The sequence below is a fragment of the Pipistrellus hanaki genome (genome assembly GCF_964339955.1).
Source record: "Pipistrellus hanaki genome assembly, chromosome: 4".
NCBI lineage: Eukaryota > Metazoa > Chordata > Mammalia > Chiroptera > Vespertilionidae > Pipistrellus > Pipistrellus hanaki.
In genome coordinates, this window is record NC_140506.1 from 75,481,633 (window position 1) to 75,505,498 (window position 23,866).

General features: G+C 41.0%; 1 protein-coding gene and 1 pseudogene across 5 annotated transcripts in view; one reads left to right on the plus strand and one right to left on the minus strand.

Moving 5' to 3' along the window:
* Window positions 1-23,866, plus strand: part of AUTS2 (activator of transcription and developmental regulator AUTS2) — a 1,022,921-nt gene that overhangs the window by 34,080 nt on the left and 964,975 nt on the right. The gene's annotated exons all lie outside the window — the stretch shown is intronic.
* Window positions 13,771-14,656, minus strand: LOC311621040 (heterogeneous nuclear ribonucleoprotein D-like; annotated as a pseudogene). Its single transcript has 2 exons — window positions 14,492-14,656; window positions 13,771-14,443 (listed from the first exon to the last, which is right to left on the minus strand). The product of its transcript is annotated as a heterogeneous nuclear ribonucleoprotein D-like (transcript).

Consider the following 23,866-nt stretch of genomic DNA (forward strand, 5'->3'; position numbering starts at 1 on the left):
TTGCATCCTACTTTCACAATGGGAGAGTGAATCACACTAGTGCACCCAACCTCTCCAGTCCTCCCCGCCAGCCTCGCTCTCCACCTCTTCCCCTCCGTGCCTCCCTGGGAGCACCAGCCCTGCACAGAGGAACTCTCCAGAGAAGGAGGGTGAGGAGGAAGCAGCGCTGGAGTGTTCAGGGCTTGCCAACGCTGCACAGACTGCCAGGCCAGGGGAAGGAAGACCTATTCTTGCAGGAATCTTCATGCATCCTGCATCAGACGTCTAGTGGTCCAATAGAGTTTGATTATTTTAATAATGGTATTTTTTTTGGTAAATGTGTGGAATAAAAATCAAGTAGCCATTTCCTAAGATGGAAGTGGTTTATTTTTCCCCCAAGGAAAATTCTGAAACAATATTTTTCATATGAATAAGGACTAACCTAAGGAATATAGATGTAAAATCAAAACAAGAAGTGGGTAGCTTGGCTCAGTTTATGATAAAATGTGCTGCCTTCCTGAGGTGGCAAAGCCCAAGGATGTGTTGGTGGTTAACCCGTGATTAAAGGAGAAGGATAAACTCTGGCATCTCCATCGAGGGTAGCCTTGGAGAAGCTATCACAGCACCTTGTCTAAATTTGTGTTAGGGTATCTACCGTGTTGTTCTGTATTTTCCTTACTTGTCTAAACCACTAGGCCAGATTTCTCAAGAGCTGGTGTGTTGAATCTTATTTTCTGTATTTGCAGTGTCTGAAAGTTGTATATGCAGTTGGACACATAGCCAGGTGCTTATAGTATAGATTTGCAGGAGAGTTAAGATTAAAAAAAAAATCTTTTAGAATATCTGGGATACCCCCACCCCAATTTTGTAGCCGAAGAAACTGAGGCTCAGAAAGATTAAGTAACATCTTGCTAAAGAGCAAGTTAATGACCAAGCAAAAGTTGGAGTTCTCTTATCAGTGTCTATCCCAGATTGTTATAGTACTAGGATTTTTTTCCAGGATGGTACTTTGTAGGATTACTTTTGAAACCAGTTGTAAAATTCTCATTTCATATGCAGTGCAGCTTCCTTAATTCCTCTTTTTCTTCTCTGGTGATACCAGCCTCAGTTTTTGTTAAAATCCAACATGCACATTTTTTTTTCTTTCTCTAATATTTTCACCTCTCCAGTTTCATTCTCAGTAGATGTTTTAATTTACTCCCAGCAGTATTGCCATTTGGATGTCGAAATGCATTGAGTTGACCTCTTATTGGAGATCTCACCTGCCCCGGAAATGCAGAATTTAGCCAGGAATTGAGGCAGGAAAAGCAAAAGCTTTTCCCAGGGCCCAGGTATTGCCCTTTGGCCTATCTGTGATTTGATTTCCCAGTGGGGTGCAGATGTGTCTGCTTTCTGGTGGAAAGCAGCTTCTGAATACAGTTTCTGTTGGGAACTTTTCAGTTTGCCAGTTCTAAATGATGTCTGCAGCAAAAGTTGGTAAGCCAGGAGAAAAGGGGAATTAAAGGACGTTTTAACATTTCTGTATTTTAATTTTTTTTCCCGGTGACTTTTTTCTTTTCCCCTTCTTAGTGAATTATCACAGACTTTTATTAAAATTATAAGTTCTAGGAATTAGACACCATAATAGTTAGACCAGTCTGGGATAATGTACTCTTAGGTTCCATAATATTTCATAGTACATCTCTTTATTGTATGTTAAATGATAGGGAAGTATAATAAAATGTACCTAGAGAGCACTTATCTATTTTATGTCCTGTAACATTTCAGTACTTGATGCAAATGTAGCAGATCCTGCCTCAAAAAAAGAACAAAACTGGTTATAGCCCAAGAGGAGGACGACAAATTCTTTGTTGCTGACACAAATCAAGCAAAATCATAGCATTGGAGACCCTAAGGGGCCTTCATAACCTCTAGTCCAACCCTTCTAGATGGAGAAAGAATTAGCTTGTGGTCCAGGGTCATTCGGCAGGTTACAGAGAGCACTCTGTGGGCTGAACCTAGGACTGACTCGGCTAGGCTTGTAATTTTCTGACCATATTTGAGGTATTTATTATAATCCGTCTTCAGGAGAGCATACTCTCTGATGCTTTGTTGGCTGGAAACCTGTTGTTGTGCCCAAAGGCACCCAAAGGCTACCCTGCTGCTCACTTTTCCTGGGTGCCCAGGTTATCCCATGATTCTATAAAGGTGGGTTTGGATAGGATCAGAATGATAGCTGTGTTGTGACAGTACTTAGAGCATTGTCACTGACGAAGTAACTTCGTACCTTTTTAAGAAAGCAGTGGGTTGTTGGTTGGAGAGAAGCTCCCGGTGGCAGATGGTCACGGCCTTTTTTTGCAGCTGCATTGCTGTCTTTGCCATCTCTTGCTGTCTGTATCACCCTGTTTAAAAAAATTAATCCTCGCCTGAGGACATGTTTTTTATTGGAGAGAGAGAGAGAGAGAGAGAGAGAGAGAGAGAGAGAGAGAGAGAGAGAGAGAGAGAGAGAAAGAGAGAAAAATCCATTGGTTGCCCTTCTTATGAGCCCCAATCAAGGATCAAACCCACAGCCTAGGTTTATGCCCTGACCCAGAAACCAGCCCCCACACCCGTGTGTGTGTGTGTGTGTGAGAGAGAGAGAGAGAGAGAGAGAGAGAGAGAGAGAGAGAGAGAGAGAGAGAGACAACACTCCAACCAATGAAGCTGCCGAATTTGGCACAGCCAGTATGGTCTTGGTCAAGCACCTAACTAACCTCTTTGGCCTCAGTTTCCTCTCAGGAAATCCAAGGGGGTAAAATGGATGATTTCTAAGGCACCTCCTAGATCTTGCCTTGAATAATTATTCTTCAAAATGAGTATCTTTATAGAAGTTTATCCACATGATCAAACAACCAAACATGGATTTCAGCAGTTCATTTTATTAGTTTGATTGATTTTCATGGGAATTTGGAAAATGCCTACAGACTTGACTGTGATCTGGCTGCTAGCAGTTATTTACAGAACACCCACCAGGTGCTTGGGGCCATAAAAGAACTAGTGTCCAGCCTCAAGGAGACTAGAAAGACTTCTTTATCTCCCAAGCTGGGGATGGAGGGCATTCTTCCCTTCCACTGGATTTAAGCTCTGTGAGTGCAGGGCCTTTGTTTCTTTTATAGGGCAGGGCTCAGTAAATGCTGGTTGTATGAATGAAACAATGAATCCACTTGTCAGTCTTGCTTATATTTACTGAAGATTTCCCACTGTGATTTATTGTTTTCTTCAGCCGGTAAATGCTGTTAACTTGAATAAATTTCCCAGAAAGTATTCCTCACCTTGTGTAGAAGAATGAGACCAAGATGCTCTGAGGCTAAATGAAAGACCCATAAATACTACATTTCTTTCTTGGAAATTCACTTTCATAGTAGCACATTGAAAGCACTGAGTTGTCTGCCTTAAAATGACTTTGTTTAACCAAACATTTCCCGAAGTTATTTGAACTGAGAATCCTATTCATTCTATTTCCCCAGAGAATAGTTCTTAATATCCTGCAGAATTGTGACCTGTGAAAGGGGGAAAGGTTGGTATAGAGAGTAGTAATACGGAATAAATCAAAGCAGCAACATTAGCTAAGAATAATTAATTACACAGTGATGGAACTTACGTGTTCAGCACTGCTTCTGTCAGCTCCGTGTGAAGTCCTGCTAGACTGTAGGGTTTTTTTTTTTTTTTTTCCCCCTTTAAAAAATGACTGTCTGTGCTTCATTCGAGATTTAAGGTTAGGTGGTACAGAGATTAATGGAAGTTGCAAGTGATCGAATAGTTGTTTTACTGTTACGGAAGTTGAATGGTAGAGTTTTAATTTCTGTCAAAGGCTGTGTTGTATGTGCTCCTTAAGGAGCTGGCAAAAGACAGGTAAACAGATTATAGCAATAAAGACTTCAAATGAGTAATGAACAGAAATAGGACAGAGGAAGGAATGGTATTTCCCCCCCCACACCCCACCCTAATTTAGAACAGGGTTACTGATTATATAATAAGCCAAAAGCATATTAGCTGGATCCCCTCTAGATACTCTAGACTAAGTTCTACTCATACATCAAAATGCAGATGACTAGGCTTCAGGATTCTTTCCTTGCTCTAGAATTAATCTTATCGTCTGTAGTCAGAGCCTTGCTTACGCCCCTGTCCATTGGCCTATGTCCCTATATCTCCAGGGCCTTGCAGGCACAGCATGTACCAAAATATGAAAGTTAACTAACTCACTTTAAGTAAATTCAATAAATGCAATGGGTTTATACAAAAACATAGATTGAGAAGATGGTAGTGTTATTAAGATTATGGCTTCTTTTATCTCCCCCTCCCCATCCGATCCCCCCTAGCTTTCCCCTCCTTGAATGCCTGAATATGACTTGGTCTAAATAATTCAATTTCCTTTTTTGTAGAAGCTCAACAATTGCATATCATGAAGTGTTTTTATTTCACATAAATGTTTTATAGTCATTGGTGTTTGCAGGACCTTTCTCTTATGTCCTGCATTTCATTTGGAATATCCTAAGAGTAAGTTCAGTTTGGTATTCTGTCCCCTATTGGTGGTTGTATTTGATGCCCAAGGTGAAGGTGTTGATTGATGAGGAGATTTCTATTTAAAGTTTTTGTAGCCATATGCAATTGAGGGGGTGGACTGATTCTCTATATGGTGCAATGGAAATAACCAAACTGGAAGGTAACCTAACTTGATTTGTAGTTCATTTTCTTTGTGACCTTGGATAAGTTACTTAACCTTCCAGAATTAGCACAATCTCTTCTAATGCTGACATTCCATGATTCTCTGGGGAGGATTCAGTTCCATGGAGAAGCTTTAAAAGTGTTTTCATTTAGAGTTGAGAGAAGAAATTGCCTTGGGTGGAAAAGCCTTGTGTATAGGAAGATAGCTCCCAGCTTTTGTATGTATACACTGTGTATCCTTGGATATGTCACCGAATCTTTCTGAATTTCAGCGCCCTCAATGGTTAGATTTGATAACATTTTGATTATGAATAGCTCTGTGATTAGACAGTTCCAGGCATTTATTTTAGACTCTTTCCTGTTCTTTTCCTTGAAAGATTAACAATATCCCTATTAACTCTTCAACATACTCCAAGACAATTGTTGATTTCTGAGGGAAAGGAGAATTTAAAAATTTTAAATGGTACATTCAAGAAAATTACCTTGTATTAGTTATCTACTGCTGTATAACAGTATTTCCACAAACGTAAAGTTTTTGTGGCTTAAAATAAATACATTTATTATCTTACAGTTTTTATGAGCACAGCTTAGTTGGGTTCTTTTTTAAAAAATATTTTCATTACTTTTATAGACAGAGGAAGGGAGAGGTAGAGATAGAAACATTAGTGAGAGAGAATCATCAATTGGCTGCCTTCTGCATGCCCCACTGGGGATTGAACCTGCAACCCAGGCATGTGCCCTGACCAGGAATTAAACCATGACCTCTTGGTGCATGAGATGATGTTCAACCAATTGAGCCACACCGGCCAGACTTAGTTGGTTTCTTTTCAAGGTTTCAGTCAAGATGATGTTGCCCAGGTCTGGAGTCTCATCTGAATGCTTATCTCGGGAAGGGTCTGCTCCCCAGCTCACTCAGGTTGTTGGTGGAATTCATTTCCTTGCAACTGTAGAACCGAAGGCCTTATTTTCTTGCTGTCTAGGGTCTCTTTGCTCCTGAAGGCTGCTCACAGTTATTGTCACGTGAGTTTCTCTCACATGGTTGCTCACTTTCTCAAAGCCAACAAAAGAGAAAACAAGGCAGATACTACGGTCTTTTGTCATGTAATCACGAATATCTGTCTTCTTAGCTATATCCAAGAGGTAATAGTCAAGTCACAGATTTCTCCCACATCCAAGAAGAGAGGATCATACAAGGGAAGGGCATGGACCCCTGGAGGTGAGGATCACGGGGACCACCTTAAGAACTTGTCAGCCATACCTATGAAAGATAGAAACCATAATAAAAATTTTTGCTTGTTTCTTCTTATGCATTTGTGCATAAATATTGTGCTTTATAATAGAGCCTCAATAACCATTGACTGATTAACTGAAAATATTAATGTTTAGTAAAGCTTCTAGCCATATATATACATATATACATACATATGTATGTATGTATATATATATATATATATATATATATATATATATTTAAAATAAAATAAAAATCTTTATTGATTTCAGAGAAGAAGGGAGAGGAAGAGAGAGTTAGAAGCATCAATGATGAGAGAGAATCATTGATTGGCTGTCTCCTCCATGCCCCACACTGGGGATTGAGCCTGCAACCTTGTCATATGCCCCTTTGGGAATTAAACTGTAATCTCCTGGTTCATAGGTCGATGCTCAACTGTTGAGCCATGCTTGCTGGGTCCTATGGTGTTTTTGTATTAAGCTCTCATCAGATATAGGTAAAAGCAAGATTTGAGGCCTTTTCAATCTTTTGCTTCCCTCTAGCACTCCAGAAGTAACATTGACTTAATTTGAAGAAATTCCCTACCACAGGTTGAATTAAGTACCTCCATTCACATATTGAAGGCCTTATCCCCAATGTGATGATATTTAGAGATGAAGCTTTTGCGGGATTATTAGATTTAGATGAGACATGAGGACTGAGCCCTCAGGTTGGGATTGGTACTCTTCTAAAAAGAGGCACTCTGTATCTTTGCCCTTGCCATGTGAAGTTAGAGAGACAGTGACAGTCTAGAAGCCAGGAATAGAACTCTTACCAGAGACTGACCATGCTGGCACCTTGATCTTAGCCTTATAGCTTCCAGAACTGAGAAAATAAATGTGTGTTGTTAAGACTACCCAGTCTATGGTATTTCATTATGGCAGTCCGAGCTGACTCAGTCTTCCCTTCCCCACTATCCTCTTATTCTGTGTGTATCAAAAGCAAGAGATAACTAAGTGCAAAGATTGTAGGATGGCAGTGTCCCCCTAGGAGCCACTGAGGAGGTTTTTAATTGCAACCATTCCCATTATTTTTAAAAAATTTATGTTTTATTGATTTTTTACAGAGAGGAAGGGAGAGGGATATAGAGTTAGAAACATCAATGAGAGAGAAACATTGATCGGCTGCCTCCTGCACCCCCCCACTGTTGATGTGCCTGCAACCAAGGTACATGCCCTTGACTGAAATCGAACCTGGGACCCTCCAGTCAGCAGGCCGATGCTCTAGCCACTGAGCCAAACCAGTCAGGGCAACCATTCCCTTTCTTTGTTCACCTTTAGTCCTAGGTATGTATAGAGGATTCCTAGACTTTTTTCTTTCTGGGAAATCAGGCCAGCAGGAGGGCAGTTAGGGGTGACTGGGCCAGCAGAGGAGGGTAGTTTGGGGAGATCAGGCCAACAGAGGAGGGCAGTTAGGAGAGACCAGGCCAGCAGGGGAGTGTAGTTAGGGGTGAGTAGGCCTACAGGGGAGAGCAGTTTGGGGCAACCAGGCCTGCAGGAGAGGACAATTAGGGGCAACCAGACTGGTAGGGGAGGGCAGTTAGGGGCAATTGGGCCAGCCAGGGAGTAGTTAGGCATCGATCAGGCTGGCAGTAGAGTGAGTAGGGGGTGATCAGGCTGGCAAGTAGAAGTGGTTAGGGGCAATCAGGCAGAGGCAGGTGAGTGGTTGGGAGCTAGCAGTCCTGGATTCTGAGAGGGATGTCCTTAAATGGGTGGTCGGACATCCCTCAAGAGGTCCCAGATTGGAGAGGGTGCAGGTTGGGCTGAGGGACCACCCCCCACCCACCGTGCATGAGTTTTGTGCATCGGGCCTCTAGTATAATATGTATGTATATGTATCTGTATCTATATCTATATCTATATCTATATCTATATCTATATCTATATCTATATCTATATCTATATCTATATATCTATATCTAAATCTATATATCTATATCTATATCTATATCTATCTAAATCTATATCTATCTATCTATCTAGCTAGCTAGCTATCTAGCTATCTAGCTATCTAGCTAGCTATCTAGCTATCTAGCTAGCTATCTAGCTATCTAGCTATCTAGCTATCTATAGCTATGTATTTATCTATATACCTATATATCTCTCTATATTTTGACCTGGCATTTCATTGCAACTTAAGAACTCACAAGTGATTTAGAGGAAGGATTTTAAATTTTAAGAAGTCACCGAAACCAGTTTGGCTCAGTGGTAGAGTGTCGGTCTGCGGACTGAAAGGTCCCGGGTTCGATTCCGGTCAAGGTCATGTACCTTGGTTGTGGGCACATCCCCGGTAGGGGGTGTGCAAGAGGCAGCTGGTCGATGTTTCTCTCTCATCGAAGTTTCTAGCTCTCTATCTCTCTCCCTTCCTCTCTGTAAAAAATCAATAAAATATATTTAAGAAAAAATTTTAAGAAGTCCATTCCTTTCATTTTATAGATTTGGAGCCTGAGAGCTTTGTGCACTGACATATAATTAGAGGAAGGAAACAGGAGTCTTAAATATTATCTTTTATACAGACTTAACATTTTCAGGAATTTTGTTGGAAGAAACACTAAACAAAATTAAACCTGTGAAACCCATTGGGGTTAGCCTAAAATACCTCACCCGTTGTCCCCCATCCTCCCATGTGTCATCTCTGCCTTGAACAGATTGTATAGTTGCATTAGGAGTCAAGTGTCAGACTCCCCCAGTGTTCAAAGCTCAGTTTCCTACTTAAAGGTGGATTGTATGTTTTTTTTGGAAGGCTAGCGAAAGAGAGGAGTGGAAAAGAGACTTCCAGCCTGGGGCTCTTGCTGTTCCCTTAGGGATTTAGGGCCTGTGAAAACACATTTAGTTTCCTGAATGGCAACACATAAATAGCAATGACCCTTAATTGAAAGGGAGGAGACCAAATGGTCTAGAGGTCAGGACTTTATAGAAATGATTAGTGGCATGGTGGTGTCTGCTGATAGGGTCTGGATTTTTCCCCTTTACACTCTTTCCCCCTCCCCATTTCCTGGACTTGAAATCCTGGAAAGAATGATGGAGGGACCATTAACTAAACTAAGATTTGATACGTATTGTTCCTGGGTGGACTGGAATTTTAGAGGAATGAGAGGTCCCTAAGCATCTTTAAAACCGGTATATTACAACCTGACTGCTACCTGCAGTTAGCCAATTACCCAATTATGATACAAATTGCACATTTTTTTTTTTTAAAAAAGTAGGCTGCTACTATTCTTCCTTATACAAGGATTTTAGTCACTGTACATCTTGTGTCTTTAAATAATGTATTAGGAACATTTTCAAGTCTGTAAGTGCTTTTTTAATGAGAGTGTGAAGATTTTAATGGGACTAGATTGCTTTTCATGACATTTCAGAGTGACTTAATTGTAAAAATGTTGAGAGTCTGTATTTTAAAGTTTGCTAAGTATGTCTGCTATGGATTATAGTCAGACACTTAAAAAGGATGGATGGATGGAGAGTGGAACTAGATAGCTTTTTCCTCACTACTTTCCTCCAAATATTGGCTCTTTGCAAATAAGGTTATACCAAACCTGGCACAGGTCAGGGTTCTCTTGAACCTTTTAATTAAACAATAGGAACTGAGATCAGTAGGGAAAGTTTCAGAGGCAATTCCTTTAAAACTTACTTGGGTAGCAATGATGTCTGAGGACGTTTCTATCTCTTTTTACAGAACCCGGAGGCCAGGCTATCTTTCTTTTTCTATACTCCCCTTTAGTCCCTGAATTCTCTTCTCTGTTCACTTAAAAACATACCTGTCTTATTATGTCTCATTTCTTTTGCAATTAATTTCATTGTGTTTCTAAAATATTGTTGCTTCCAAATAACAGTTTATTATTTTAGTGATGAGAACTTTAGATTCATTATGTTTTTTATCTTCAAAACATTGTGGTTATTTAGAAATCTTTTTCTGCACAAATATTCTTAGGGTTCTAGAACCTGCAGCAGACTTCTCAAAATTATATCTGACTAGCTGCCCAGTGCACGAATTCATGTACCTTGAAAGGAACTGTGGGCCGTGAGGCTGCAGTGGGCATAGGGGTGGGTCTTGTCCCATCCTCCATGCCCCCGCCTGGCCCCTCCCTCCATGCCCCCCCACCCCCCGTCATGGCCTCTGGTCCCCTGTGTGCCACAGCCCCCCTCCTGCCACTACCACTCCCATGCATTGATTGCTCTGGCCCCGCCAGTCCCTGCTGACGGTGCAGAGCAATTGGGGCTGGCACCAGCCATGGGTGTGAGTGGTGGCTGCTGCCCTGATCGTCCCTCAGGAGCAGGGGGAGGTGGAAAAGCCCTCAGGGGTGTTCAGGGCTGGCAGCCACCATTTGCACCTGCTGATGATGCCGGACAATTGGGGCTAGGCGATTGGGGCTGAGCCATCGGGGCCAGCACTGGGTGCTGGCAGTGGGTGTGAGTGGTGGCTCTAGTGCTGTTAACAGGTGTGAGTGGGGCCGGCGCTGGTAGTGGGTGCGAGTGTCTGGCAGGACCACAGCACGTGGGAGCAAAGAATTTTCAGTAATCACCAGAGTCTCGCCCTGATGACAGTGACCAACGCCCTGTCTTGGTCTGGTGCCCCCACTCACCTGCTTTACCATCCACCGTAGCTGATGGCCAACATGTTCTGCACACGCCCCCTGGTGGTTAGCCCACGGCTGTTCGGTTGTTTGTTTTTTCTGCCATGTGGTCTATTTACATATTAAGATATATATATATATATGTGTGTGTGTATAAATATATATATATTTGAATTACACACACGCACACACACACACACACACACAGACACAGACACATGATTAGGCACTTCCAACACCACTCTTAGTCGGGTTTTGTTTCCTTGGGATTACTGTAACAAAGAACCGCCTACTGGGTGGCTGAAAGCAAAAACACATTTTCGTATAGTGTTGGAGGCTAGAAGTCAGAAAATCAGCATGTCAGCAGTGCTGTGCTCCCGCTAAAACCTGTAGTGAATCCTTCTTTGCCTATTTCTAGCTCTTGGGCAGGTTTTGGTAGTTCCTTGCTTTACAGCTGCTTAGCTCTAATCTTTGCCTTCTTTGTGAACACCTTCATCTGGTGTTCTCTCAGGGTGTTTCAGTGTTCACATGGCCATTGTCTTAGGACACCATGCATATTGGATTAGGGGCTCTCCCTATTCCAGTACTACCTCATCTTAATGAATTACAGAAAACCATGTTTCCAAATAAGGTCACAAAGATTTCACTATATCTTTTTAAAAATTTAAATTTATTGGGATAATATTGGTTAATAACATTATATAATTCATCATCATTTTATTGCATTGTGTGCTCATTTCCCAAAATCTAGTCTCCATCCATCACTATATATCTGACTCCCTTTACTCTCTTTCTCTCCCCCCACTCCCTTCCTTTTTGGTAATCACCCTACTGTTGTCTGTATCTATGAGTTTGTTTTATTTGTTCATTTATTGCTTTCTGTTTTACATCCCACATATGAGTGAACTCATATAGTTTTTGTCCTTTATTGTTTGATTTATTTTACTTAGCATGATACTCTCGAGATCCATCATTTTATATGGTTGAGTAGTATTCCATTATATGAATGTACCAGGTCTTCTTTATCCAATCATTGGTTGAAAGACACTTAGGTTGTTTCCATGTCTTGGTTGCTATGAATAAGCTGCAGTGAACATAGGTATACATATATCTTTATGAATAAGTATTTTTAAAACTTTCAGGTAGATACCAACAGGGATTACTGGGTCATATGGTAGCTCTCTTCTTAATTTTATTGAGGAACCTTTATATTGTTTGCGTAGAGGCTTTACCAGTTGACATTCCTACCAGCAGTGTATGAGGGTGTCCTTTTCTCTACATGCTCTTAAACACTTCTTATTTCTTGTGTTATTGATAGTAGCTATTCTAACAGATCTGAGGTGTTATCTCATTATCTTTTTAACTTGCATTTCCCTTATAGCTGGTGAAATTGAACAGCTTCTTCTGTCTTTGTTGGTCATTTGTATGTCTTCTTGAGAAAAGTGTCTGCTCAGGTCCTATGACCATTTTTACATTTTTGTTGTTGAGTTGTATGAGTTCTTTATGTATTTTGGATATTAGTCCCCTATTGGAAGTATTGCTTGCAAATATCTTATCCCATTTGTTTGGTTGCCTTTTTGTTTTGGTGATGATTTTTTTTTGTTGTTGTTGTGCAGAAGTTTTTTAGTTTTATTTAGTCCCATTCATATCTTTCTTGAGGGGACACATTCAACCCCTAATGGGATTCTACTTTGCAAAGTATCCAGGGAGATTCTGATATAGCCTGCACTGGTTCCCAAAGCATGGTTCCTGGTCCACATGCACAGAATTCCTGGGGAGCACTAAAGAAATTATATATATTATAAAACGTTATTTAAAGAAAAATAATTCCAAAACTCATGTACTCATCACCCAGCTTAAGAAATAAAACATTACCAATACATCTGAAGGTCTTGAAAAGCCTGAGGTATTTATTTAAAATATAGATTCTCCTTTGAGCAGTTAGGTCAAGGAAATTCAGGAAAACAATGAGTATTAGAATTTGATAAATTTTTTTCTTTTACCCCAAGGTGGCGTATTTAAAAAAAAAAAAAAAAATATATATATATATATATGTGTGTGTGTGTGTGTGTGTGTGTGTGTGTGTGTGTGTATACACACACACACACACACACATTATTGATTTCAAAGAGGAAGGGAGAATGAGTGTTAAATAAAAATATCAGTGATAGAATCATTTATTGGCTGCCTCCTGCACTCCCCACACTGGGTATTGAGCCCACAACCTGGGCATATGCCCTGACCGGGAATCAAACCACATCCTCCTAGTTCATAGGTTCATGCTCAACCACTGAGCCATGCTGGCCGGACAAGGTGATAATATTTTTTTAGAAGATCTAGGAGATGTAACTGTGGAGGGAGATGGGATTTTTTCGCCTTTTTTATTACTGAATAAAATCATGTAAAGGAAGGTTTAATGACATTTTTTCCACAGTGTAGTAGAAGAGTAATCCCTCTTTTTGGGGATGATTTCCTGAAAAATATCACTTATAGTTGTTTGAGTTAGTTCAGATCTGTGGTTTACACAGATTTTTAGTGGGACACTCTTGGATTGTCATGAGCTAGGTGTGTATGTATGACGGTAAGTGACCTATTATTCATTGGGCTCTTTAAATTCTTTCTCCTGGGAGTTTGTGAAGATTAATGTCTGCTAGATGATTTTAAGTTTGTGAAATGCCTTGAGTTCCTCAAGGGGAAGTGTTACATAAACGTAAATAAATTATGCAGCACCTGAATTTGGTTGTTTATCATTTTTTATGGTGGGTTTTAATTAACAATTCAGTGCTATTTATGCTGGATGACTAGGGAAAGGCCTTAATCACTCAAAGGTGGTTCAAATAAGTAGGCAGGAGCTGCATTTAGGCAGGTACCCAGGAAGGAATAAATAAGCAGCACCTCTTCTGGAAATTAGGAAATTTGTCATTTTCTTTCTTTCTTTCTTTCTTTCTTTCTTTCTTTCTTTCTTTCTTTCTTTCTTTCTTTCTTTCTTTCTTTCTTTCTTTCTTTCTTTCACATAAGGAAGCATTTATTTGAGGTTTAACATGGAATCATACAAATAAAATTTGTATAAACACAAATTCACTTAGACTCATAATTGCAAAAGACAAAGTAAAAACAAAGAAAACTAATTGGCATCTATATAGTTGTAAAGTAGAAAGTCTTTTATAAAATACTCATCTTAGATTAACAGAAGACCAATCTCCAATGTCATCCTGAAAGATGGGTTACTTTAGTAATCTCCTTCCATTTTCTCTAGTGTCCTCTTTTAGTGGGGCTGATAATTGTTTTGATGATTGCCACTCTCTCGAGATGCCTTGCAGTAAGTACTCTGTTGGTCACTGTAGTCTGCGTAATTTCTGTCCATATTCATAGTTCCCATAGTTATGCCCAGTATAATCATAGCTGCCATAGACACTATAGTTTTGATCACCACCCTAGGCACTATTGTAATTTTCATATCCTTGATCATAATAGTTATTATATTCTTGGTTCCAGTTTTGGCCCTGACCTCATCCATGACTCTTAATACCTCCTAGTCCTCCAGCTGCAGCACCTCTTCCTTCATCTTATTGTTGCTGTTGCTGCCTGTACACCTCTTTGGGTTTTGTAACTTTGATCTCACACTTCCCAGAACCAATTTGATGATAATCTGTTTTCTCACAATTTCTTTACTGCCTCTTTATCTTTATATGTGATAAAACATAACCTCTTCTTTCATTTGTTGCTATCTAAGGGAAGTTCAGTATTTTCAATCTCTCCAAGTATTTTTTAGTTTGTTCTTCAGAAGTACCTGGTCTTAATCCACCCACAAAAAAACTTTCTTGGGGGGTTCCTTCCCTTTTAAAGCATGGGCCCTTTTGGGAGGTCTATCAATTTGCCATCTAGTTGGTATTCCTTCAATTTCAAAATCTTATCACCGCTATCAGCATATTTGAAAAGATGCCCAGGTTGTGGGCTTGATCCCCAGTATGGGGCGTGCAGGGGGCAGCTGATCAGTAATTCTCTCTCAGATCCAAATCCTCCTGATCTTCTGGTGACTGGATCTGTTTTAATTGTACAGTCTACAACTTTTCCAAATGCATACAAATATTCAGTCAGATCTTTCTTGCATCCCAGCTTAAGCCTACAGTAAACATTTTACCGTCATCTTGCTGATTTTTGTGCATGTTGATCTTGGGTCCCTCTGCGAATTCCTCTGGGTTGCTGTACTCATTCATGTTCTTCACGGTGATGGCTGTTTGGCAGGGCGTGCTGGGTGCAGTCCTAGTCCCCAGTCTGCAGCAGGGGTGGCAGAGCTTTGTATGGAGCTGGATTTAAAACTGTGACAGAAGAGGGAAATTGGTCATTTTCCATGGCACTCGCTGAGCTGAGCTCTGGGTTAATGTCTTCTATGAGTTTACAGGGTGCTGTTAGACACTCAGCCTTTTTATTTTTATTTTTAACCTATTTACAGTTTGTCTCAGACTTTCAGATACCTTTGCCCTCTTTAGTTGAGTAACCTGGAAACATTTAAACAAAAAGGGTATTTGGAGAACAGTGAGGCTTCTGACAAACCACCTTAATGTTGGGTATGCTGTGCTTCTTGTAGCTCAAGGAGCTAAGTTCCCAACGACTTCCTTTTTTTTTGCCTGTTACACAGAGCTTTGTGCTTCAGTAGGTGACACCATCCCAGGTCCATTGAAGAGTGGAGATGGGAAAGTAAACCCCTCTCTAGTTGTGCCTCCTTGGTTTGCTGTGTTGTCAGTTTCATCTGTATGTTTGTCCCCCCCCCCCCCCCCCCCGCCCCCACCCCCGCCTTTTGTTCTGTGAACAAAGAGTGACTTTATCCTCTTCCCATGGATGATCCCATACTTGTAACTCATTTATTCACCATTTTTATTAAACACTATTTGTTGCTAAGCAGTGGACATGTGTGAATTATACAGCGTTCTTGATGCTATGGAGCTGTCCAGTGGAATATATAATTATTAAAGAAAATAAAAATCAGAACCAATAGCCAGATAGTTATAATTAGATGAGGGGTGAACAGGACTATCATGGGCTCTTTGACAGTGTATACTAGTGGGAATCTCTGAAAGCATAATAATCTGGCCACTCAGTGTATATCCTATCCTATACAATAAAAGGCTAATATGCAAATTGTTCCCTTGACCAGGTGTTCGACCAGCAGGCAGGCCAGCCATCCACCCATGTCCCCTCTGCCTGGCCAGGCTGGCTGGACCCTACCTATGCACAAATTCATAAACTGGGCCTCTAATACTGAGTGGCCAGAGATAATAATAATCTGGTGGTAACTCAGTGTATATACACACATTTTATTGATTTCAGAGTGGAAGGGAGAGAGGGGGGCGGGGAAGAGAGAGAGGGGAAGAGAGAGAGAGAGAGAGAGAGAGAGAGATGATGATGAGAATCATCATTGATCAGCTGCCTCCTGCATGCTGCATACTGGGGATCGAGCCTGCAACTTGGGCATGTGCTCTGACCAGGAATTGAACTGTGACCTCCTGGTTCATAAGTCAGTCTTCAAACACTGACCCATGTTGTCCAGGCTCTTCTTCATTCTTATATTCCCTTCCCTTAGCTGAGACTCTGCTATCATCTCCTCATAAGTTTACTGAGTAAAATATTTTTTTTAACCTGAATGCTTTTCTTAAATTTAATTAGGTTACGCATCACTGGGAATATAGATTTAGTTCAGAGTGAGGTGTTGGAGGCAACATTGCCCCAGGTAGTGTTATGTGAGGGGCCAGGCTGCCTAGTCATGACTGGTGTAAAGTAGGGTGAGGAACAAGGCTATTTATAATAGACACACCGAGGATATTTCTGGTACCTTATGTATTCTCTGTGGCTAACACCTTGGGTAGCTACCCTTCCTCTGATAACCAGTGTTTCCTCATTGACCTCTTGAGTTGCTGGGAACAACAGCTTTTTATAAGCCACTTAAGTTTGAAAGTGCTGTTAGCAGAACTTGAGGAAAAATTTCTTGTGGTAGGAAGTTGATCATTGTGTTCAGTGGTTAATACTTGAAACCAGAGATTCTGGATTGCTTGAGCTAGTGTATTCTGGAGAATTCTCCTAAGCTGGATGTATTGGGTAAATGCAGTCATGGTTCAGTAGGCTGAGAATCTGGTGCTACACGTAAAAGGACTGACCGTTCCTTTCTTGAGGTAATCAGAAATACCTGTGAATTTGGACAAGAGGTCTGTGTAACCTCTTCATCTTACAGATGGATGAGCAACTATTACGTTCAGCAAAGTTAAACAGCGCATTCAGGGTTGATTCAGGTATTTAGTACCTGAGTTGGCACTAGAATCCATGATTGCTGCTGCTTCTGAGGCCTCAGTAAATACTTGTTCAAAGACTGTTCCATCCTTATTTTGAGGGTTTTCATCTGGCCTTGACCTGATGGCGTTAATGAGATGAAATATGTACTTCTCCTTTGACATTATGGACAATGAGGAGCTAAAGTGGACAGATTGACTAACACAGTTCTGTCCAATTGAAATATGTTGAGCCACACATGCTGTATTAAAATCGAAAAAAGGAAGAGGTTAAATTAAGTTTAATAATTTATTTAGCCTTAGATATCAAACCTTTTTAATCATTTCACCATTTCAATACAGAAATGTTAGTGAGATATTTACTTTTTTGTTCAGTGTAATTACTGTACTGGATGGTGCAGGGCTATAAAATGTACTAGCTTATATAGTTAATTTTTATTTTCCTTTCTAGGTTGCGTTAGCCATACTATTTAATGTACAAAGTCAGTGATTGGTGTAGCGATAGGAATTTGGGGTGTAAGCTGACTAATTAGCTTTAGTGTGTAAGTTAAAGGGGTCAGGCAAACTTATAATACTCCAATGTGGATTTACTGTAGACATCTGTCTTCATTCTGGGGGACAGAAATCACCTTGCAGAAAGACATGGACTGTCAGTTAAGGATAATTTCTCTGCTATTGACTCAGTCTTGGCTTTGACCCCTGTCTGCACAGAGTTTGTTGTTGAATTAGAACCTTGCTCCTCTTACAGGGAATTACAAAGGATAGTGTGTTTTTTATTTTATTAAGATTACTAATCAACATGTGAAATCTTGTGCAGTTTTATTAAAATCTAAGCAAAAAGTAGATAACATAATCATTTCTTAGCCTAGGTAGATCATAGTAATTAGCAAATTAAGGAAACAAAAGACCCACACACACTTGTAGTCAGGTTTGCACTAGTTTCTAGGTAAAGGATAATATATATTTTGTCTTCAGGGTGTGATTTGCATGCAAGTTTTTCCTTCATTTTTAAGATCACTGCTCAAAGTCCACTAACAAAATACAAGGAGACAGCCTTGATTAGATTAGGCTAGATTGGATTAAATCAAATGGTTAAAGCCTTTGGAGCCTCTAGCTTGTTGGAGATACCATAATGGCCTTCAATGCATCCCTAAATCCTATTACTCAGTTAATCTTATTGAAGAATTCAGGTCTGCATAAAGGAGCATTGCCCTGTACTCTCTCTGTTGGTTTCTGGCCCTTAAGGTGAGCTGAGAGATAAGAACTTTCTTGGAATAGGTTGGTTATGTTGGTTTGGGGAAGTTATTCTAATTAATTTGAAAGTAGTAGATACCCAAGTTGGTAGAGGGAGTAGTCCATGCAGAAAAGTGTAGTCTGTTTCCCCGTGCCCTTTGGCTTCCTGGCTGTTAGTATCTGTGGCAGGGATTTTTAAGGCAAAGAGAGCCGGGAGAGCTGTGTGTAAATAGTTGTAAAACTGGCTGCTCTGTCATTGTTGCAGGTGTGGGGTGGATGGATGGGTTGGAGCTTTATTTTTAAGCTTTGTGAAATCGTCTCTTACAGCCCATATCCATTTTAGAGGCTGTCATTAAGAATCATATGCTGAGTATATAGTACAGTTGAGACACTGTGCTAGATGTTGGGAATAAAATAAAGAATCATGGAATTTGGGAGCTGGAGGCATCTTTATCTGTGATTTCCTGGGCATGTTTCTAGTTTTATTATAAGTGTGAGTTGACTCTTACCTATTTCTACAGTGACCATATTTTTCTGAAGCAAAACATTCTTTTTGTCACATGATTTCTCTCTAATTTATGAATTTATAGACAGGCAAAATTTTACAAAAGCATATAAATTATGACAAATTTTATTATAGATTTAATGTCTTTTGGAAAAAATGAAAACAAAAACAGAAATTGGCACTGCATCCACAATGAAGACTGGAGGGACTATAAAACAAAATAGTAAATTTGACGTAGAACTTTGCTAAAGGTAGTTTAGTTAGACGTCGGCAACTTCAAGACCCATAAGTGATCATTACATACTGGATTGGCCTCCTGTGATGTGTGCAATTTTTTTCAGGCATCTATAAAAATCAGGTGCATACTGCCTCAGCTAGGACCTGATCATCCACCATTCAGATTCTGTGAGTTACCAGGTTCACAAGCAAAAAGTGAGGCATCTGATGTTCTGTCTGGGCACCCAATGAATTGCCATGAGAAGATTCCTGCATCCAAGAGGCTGAGGTGACACTCTGGCTGGGGACCTTTCAGTGCTTTCTACGGAATGGGGACTTCTTTCTTCATAGAGCCTACGGGACTTGTAGCTCTTCATCTATTTCCCCAGGGAGGCTCTGCCAATGCTTAGGCCAAGAAAACGAGTTAAGCTTCATTCTCTGTTTAACCTTTTTGGTGGAGTAGCCCTGCATCTGTGTCCTTTCCCTAAAGACAAGACGTGGAGTCTGAAGAGCAGTTTTGAGAGATTAAAGGTTTTGATTTGTTTTTAGGAAAAAAAAGTACAACTAGCCCTTTGGATGATGATAATATGTCTCTCCAACCCTCCTGTGTATCAAGTGTGCAGTGTTCTCTTCCTGTATAGCACTTGTATTTTCAAGAGCTAGGGTCATTGACAGAACACTTCTCACTCTCGAGTTTCAGAGCACAGCAGAGTATACACATCTGAAGCAAGAGATGTCGTTTTCTCTAAGTGTACTAAGAATTGCTTTAATGCTCTATATGCGCATGAACATGCTCACACAATTGTGTGTTTTTTCCCATGCTCCTTGAAGAGAAATAGCCCTCGTTTTACTTTTATTGATTCTTGATTGCTCACGTCTCCAGGTTACCTTTTTAGGAAACAGCTGCTGGAGGAATGTGTGCTCGTTTTGTCCTGGAGATCTTTCCTCCCGTGGCCCTCTGACCCGAGGCTCACCCAGCCTGCTTTCTTCTCTGCATCAGCCCAGCTTTGTTCTTCTGGGTCTCTTGTTCCCACTCTGCGAAGGAGACCTTCTTGCTTCAATTTAGTATCTATTTCTGTTGAGGCAGTTCCAGATTGGAAGAGATTGGGGAGGGAATTTCAAGGAGAAAATTGGGTCTGGTTAGGAGAAATTTATAAAACTTCTGTGTTATCTGCTAAATAGTTTTCAGATGCTTTGGGATCACAATATGAAAGTCCTGGTGGACTGTAAGAGAGCTGATCTTACCCACTGTCAGGCAGCCCTGACTGCTTTTCTGTCTGTCTCATCTCCGCTCTTTCCACCCAGTTTGCTTAGAGAGCCCAAGTCTTTGTAAGTCCACGCCTCTTTTAAAATCTTCTTTAAGAATTAAAACAAAACAAAACATGTCCCCAGACTGGGGATCGAGCTCGCAACCCGGGCCTGTGCCCAGACTGGGGATCGAGCCATGTACTCCACACCGCCAAGCTCTTTTAAATTTTAAAGTCTTTTTAAAAAAATATATATTTTATTGATTTTTCCACAGAGAGAAAGGGAGAGGGATAGAGAGCTAGAAACGTCGATGAGAGAGAAACACCGACCAGCTGTCCCCTGCATAACTCCCATCGGGGATGTGCCTGAAACCAATGTACATGCCCTTGATCGGAATCCAACCCGGGACCCCTCAGTCTGCAGACCGACGCTCTATCCACTGAGCCAAACCAGTTTTGGCGGTTTCGGCATTTTTTAAAGTCTTCTTGATTTGCTTCCCACACCAGATGCTCCCATCTTGCTTGGTCTCTTTGGGGAGGAGGAGAGTGGTTCTCCTCTCCGTAGTTGTTGGCATGCCCAGGGGGAAGGAGGGCACAGACCCTTTCATGTTTTACCCCAGAGGTTCAAACGAAGCAATGACCATTCCTAACGCTTATTGATTACTTAAAGTGTGCCCAGCACCAGTTAGTGAATGAATGACAAGCACTTTACATGGATTATGTCTTTTACTATAGTGAGCCCAGTAAAGTATATGTGCTGTCACTATCTTCATTTTACAGATGGGAAATTGATGTCAAGAGCTGTTCGGTAACTTGTGATTATGTACACTGCTGGAATCAAATGATAGAATCAAGATTCAAACCAGGCAATCCAATTCCAGGGCTTGTGTCCAACTCCTCAGGGGAACGGTTGAGAGTTCTGAGTCAGGATGGTTTTGCTCATGGTAGCGTTTTTTACCTGGGATGTCTCCCCTTTGACACTGACCTCTTGTGGTCTTTATATTTTCCGTTCACTCACTAACTGGTGAGTGTTCTGGTTCAGCCTTTGAGGATGCCAGCTCAAAGACTGTGTGTTTTAAAGAACCAGGAAGAAAAAAATGTTAAGAGGTAGGCTTTATAAAGTGTGCAGCCAGATGACAGGACTCTGACAAAGAAATAGGGCCGTAAGTGCTCATGCTTTGGAAAGATTAGTTAATTGGTAGAGGTTGTGTTTCTGTGGTTAATTTGTGTTCCTGTCATCACAATACGTGAGTGTCCATATCCACAGGCATTGAGTGTGTCGACTGTGTCGTCCAGTAGTCCCATAAAACAAGGCACTCTTCAGAGCCAGCACCAGTTGGTGCACCTGAATAACAATAGGGAAGCTTGTTGACCATTTGGCACTTCACAGCCCAGTAATTAGAAACTGTAAAACAATAATACAGACATGAAGCAAATCCTCTGGTTAATGAAAAAAATGCTACAATCCTGCTTTGTGGCTGAATGCAAAATCACAACTGGCTGCTTATACAACAAAGCAAACACGTCAGGATTTTGGCAGCTGTTTTATACATATAAAAATCTCTGGGCTCTATATTAATTTGGGGGCTGCCATATTTAAAAAACAAACAAACAAACAAACACCTGAAAACAGCAATTACCTGACTTTCTTGTTTTTCATTAATTTGCTGCAGTGGTTCTCAATTTATTCTTTCTGGATCAAGAAGTATCAGCATCATTGGAAACTCCTGAGAAGTGCAATCTTTTGGGGACTCTATTCCAGACCCACTGACTCAATACTCTGGGGGTAGAGCTCTGCAGGTTATATTTTAGCATGTTCTCAAGGGAGATTCGGTGGCACTCCGGATTTGAAAAACACTGGGGAGTGGGTAGAGAAATTCAAGGGTTGGGGAATAGAGTCCTCTTTTGGCCTTTACCCGAAGGTGAGCATAGGGCTTCTCTAACCAAAGGTAGATGGCTGACCTGGGGCGTGATAATAATATATGAAGGCCCCCTGCTCTCAGGGGGAGGTTTCTCAGGGAAGGCACTGTGACTTTGTGGGGACTGGTTGGGAGAGGGGGTTTGCACTGTGGCTTATAACTGGATTAGTCAGCTTTGACAGACCAAGATAGTACCGGACAGAGGAGAAGGGATATGGAGAGGAGACAAAAACAAGCACCATCTTATTTCCCAAGCGGAGCCTTAGCAGTGCTGCTGATGTAATGTGCTCATCCTTGTCAAGAACCCTCGCTAAGCACTGAAAGTTAAGATGGGACTGGGATGGTGTCAGGATAGATTTCTTCTTTTCCCTGTGTCCCCCCCCCCCCCCCGCGCCCCCCCCCCCCCCCCAATTTCATTTCTCTACCTCCAGCTCTCTTGGCCAATGGGATTTGTTTAATAATTTTCCTGGGATCTCCTGACAACTGGCTCCTATGCCTTTTCCTCACTGCATGTTGACCGCAGCAGTGATACAGGTTCATTTCAGAGCCATTAGAAGTCCATGCACAGCTGACTACTCGATGTCTTGGAAAGGCCTCTTGGGAAATAAGAGCTTGTTGCCAGAGTGAAATGAGTTCCCAACTGGTGTTGCCACAAAGGCTGGGTTCCTGACATTCTTTGAATAGGTTGGTTGAGTGTCTGCTGAGGACAAAACCTGATGCAAACAGAAATACCCATTCTTTGGTTTCCTGGTATTTATCCAGCTTTATTAATTTTGCTCACATTTTAAAATTAGTTTAATTTGCTCACTTTTTTCTGCTTTTTAGATCATTGAGTTTTCTTATTCCTTAACAACAAGGCATAGGACCTATTGCATCTTATTCTTTGATCTGATCACCTACATAGCAGGGGAAAGCCACAGGGATAGAGGTGAATGAGACATAACCTCTGTCCTTCCTGATCTGAAGGAGACTGATTTCTAGGGGGAAGAAACTAAGAAAGGAGTCATCTAGATCCTGGATCAATTTATTCTCTCTGTGGTCTTAAGTGGGAGAACTTTTTTGATTACCTGAATTTGATGTTGATCTTGCTTTCCTGAGGGAGAAAACATTTTATGCCCAGAAGTACCTCATATAAAGGAACCATTAAAGCTTGGTGCAATCTAATGTTAAGATACCAGAACACAGAAGTCTACCGTCACAGTAAGGCAAAGTTTTGCCTATTCTATGAAATCTTTGGTCACTTAGACATACAAGGAAGAAAGCTAGTTGCCAGCACATCTGGAATTTGGGTGGAAACTGTTGATGTGTAGACCATTCATCATCGTGAAGGTTTATTTTGTATTTTATTTTATTCGAAGGGATCTGTGGCCTTTGGCTCTTAGCAGTACTTACTTGCTGATTCTCCTTCTCTGTGACATTAAAGGTTTATGGAGAAATCAGAGGCTCACACTGGAGTGTTTGCCTTCCTGGACATCAGGAATGATGGTCATCCTGCCAGATGAATGGGAGAGGCTAACTCTTTAGGTCCTTAGATTTTCATGAGCCTGGAGCCTTTTTATATCTGGACAGGAAGGCTGTGACCCACTGTCCTTTCCAGCCAGCCGTGCTTCATGTTGCTTTAATTAAATACACAGCTTATGATGTCAGCCTGGCTCCTGGCTCTCTTAGCTTCCCTCTTGGAACAAAACATCCGGGCAGACAGTTGTGACAATTAAAGTCTCAAGACTCAAGCTTCGTATGGTCTGATGTAATTAAACTAAATCTGCCTAAACATCTCCAAATGCAGATAAAACCTAATGCTGATTAGAGGTGACCCTCTAATAAATCTGGTTTGATTAGGCAGAACCAGTGGGGTGCAGGCAAATATTTGACACTCTGGTCAACTTGATTATTTCTTTGGTTTTCACTTGAGGGGGAAAAAACTGTTTGATTCTTTCTATCACAGAGTACTTGAAAACTA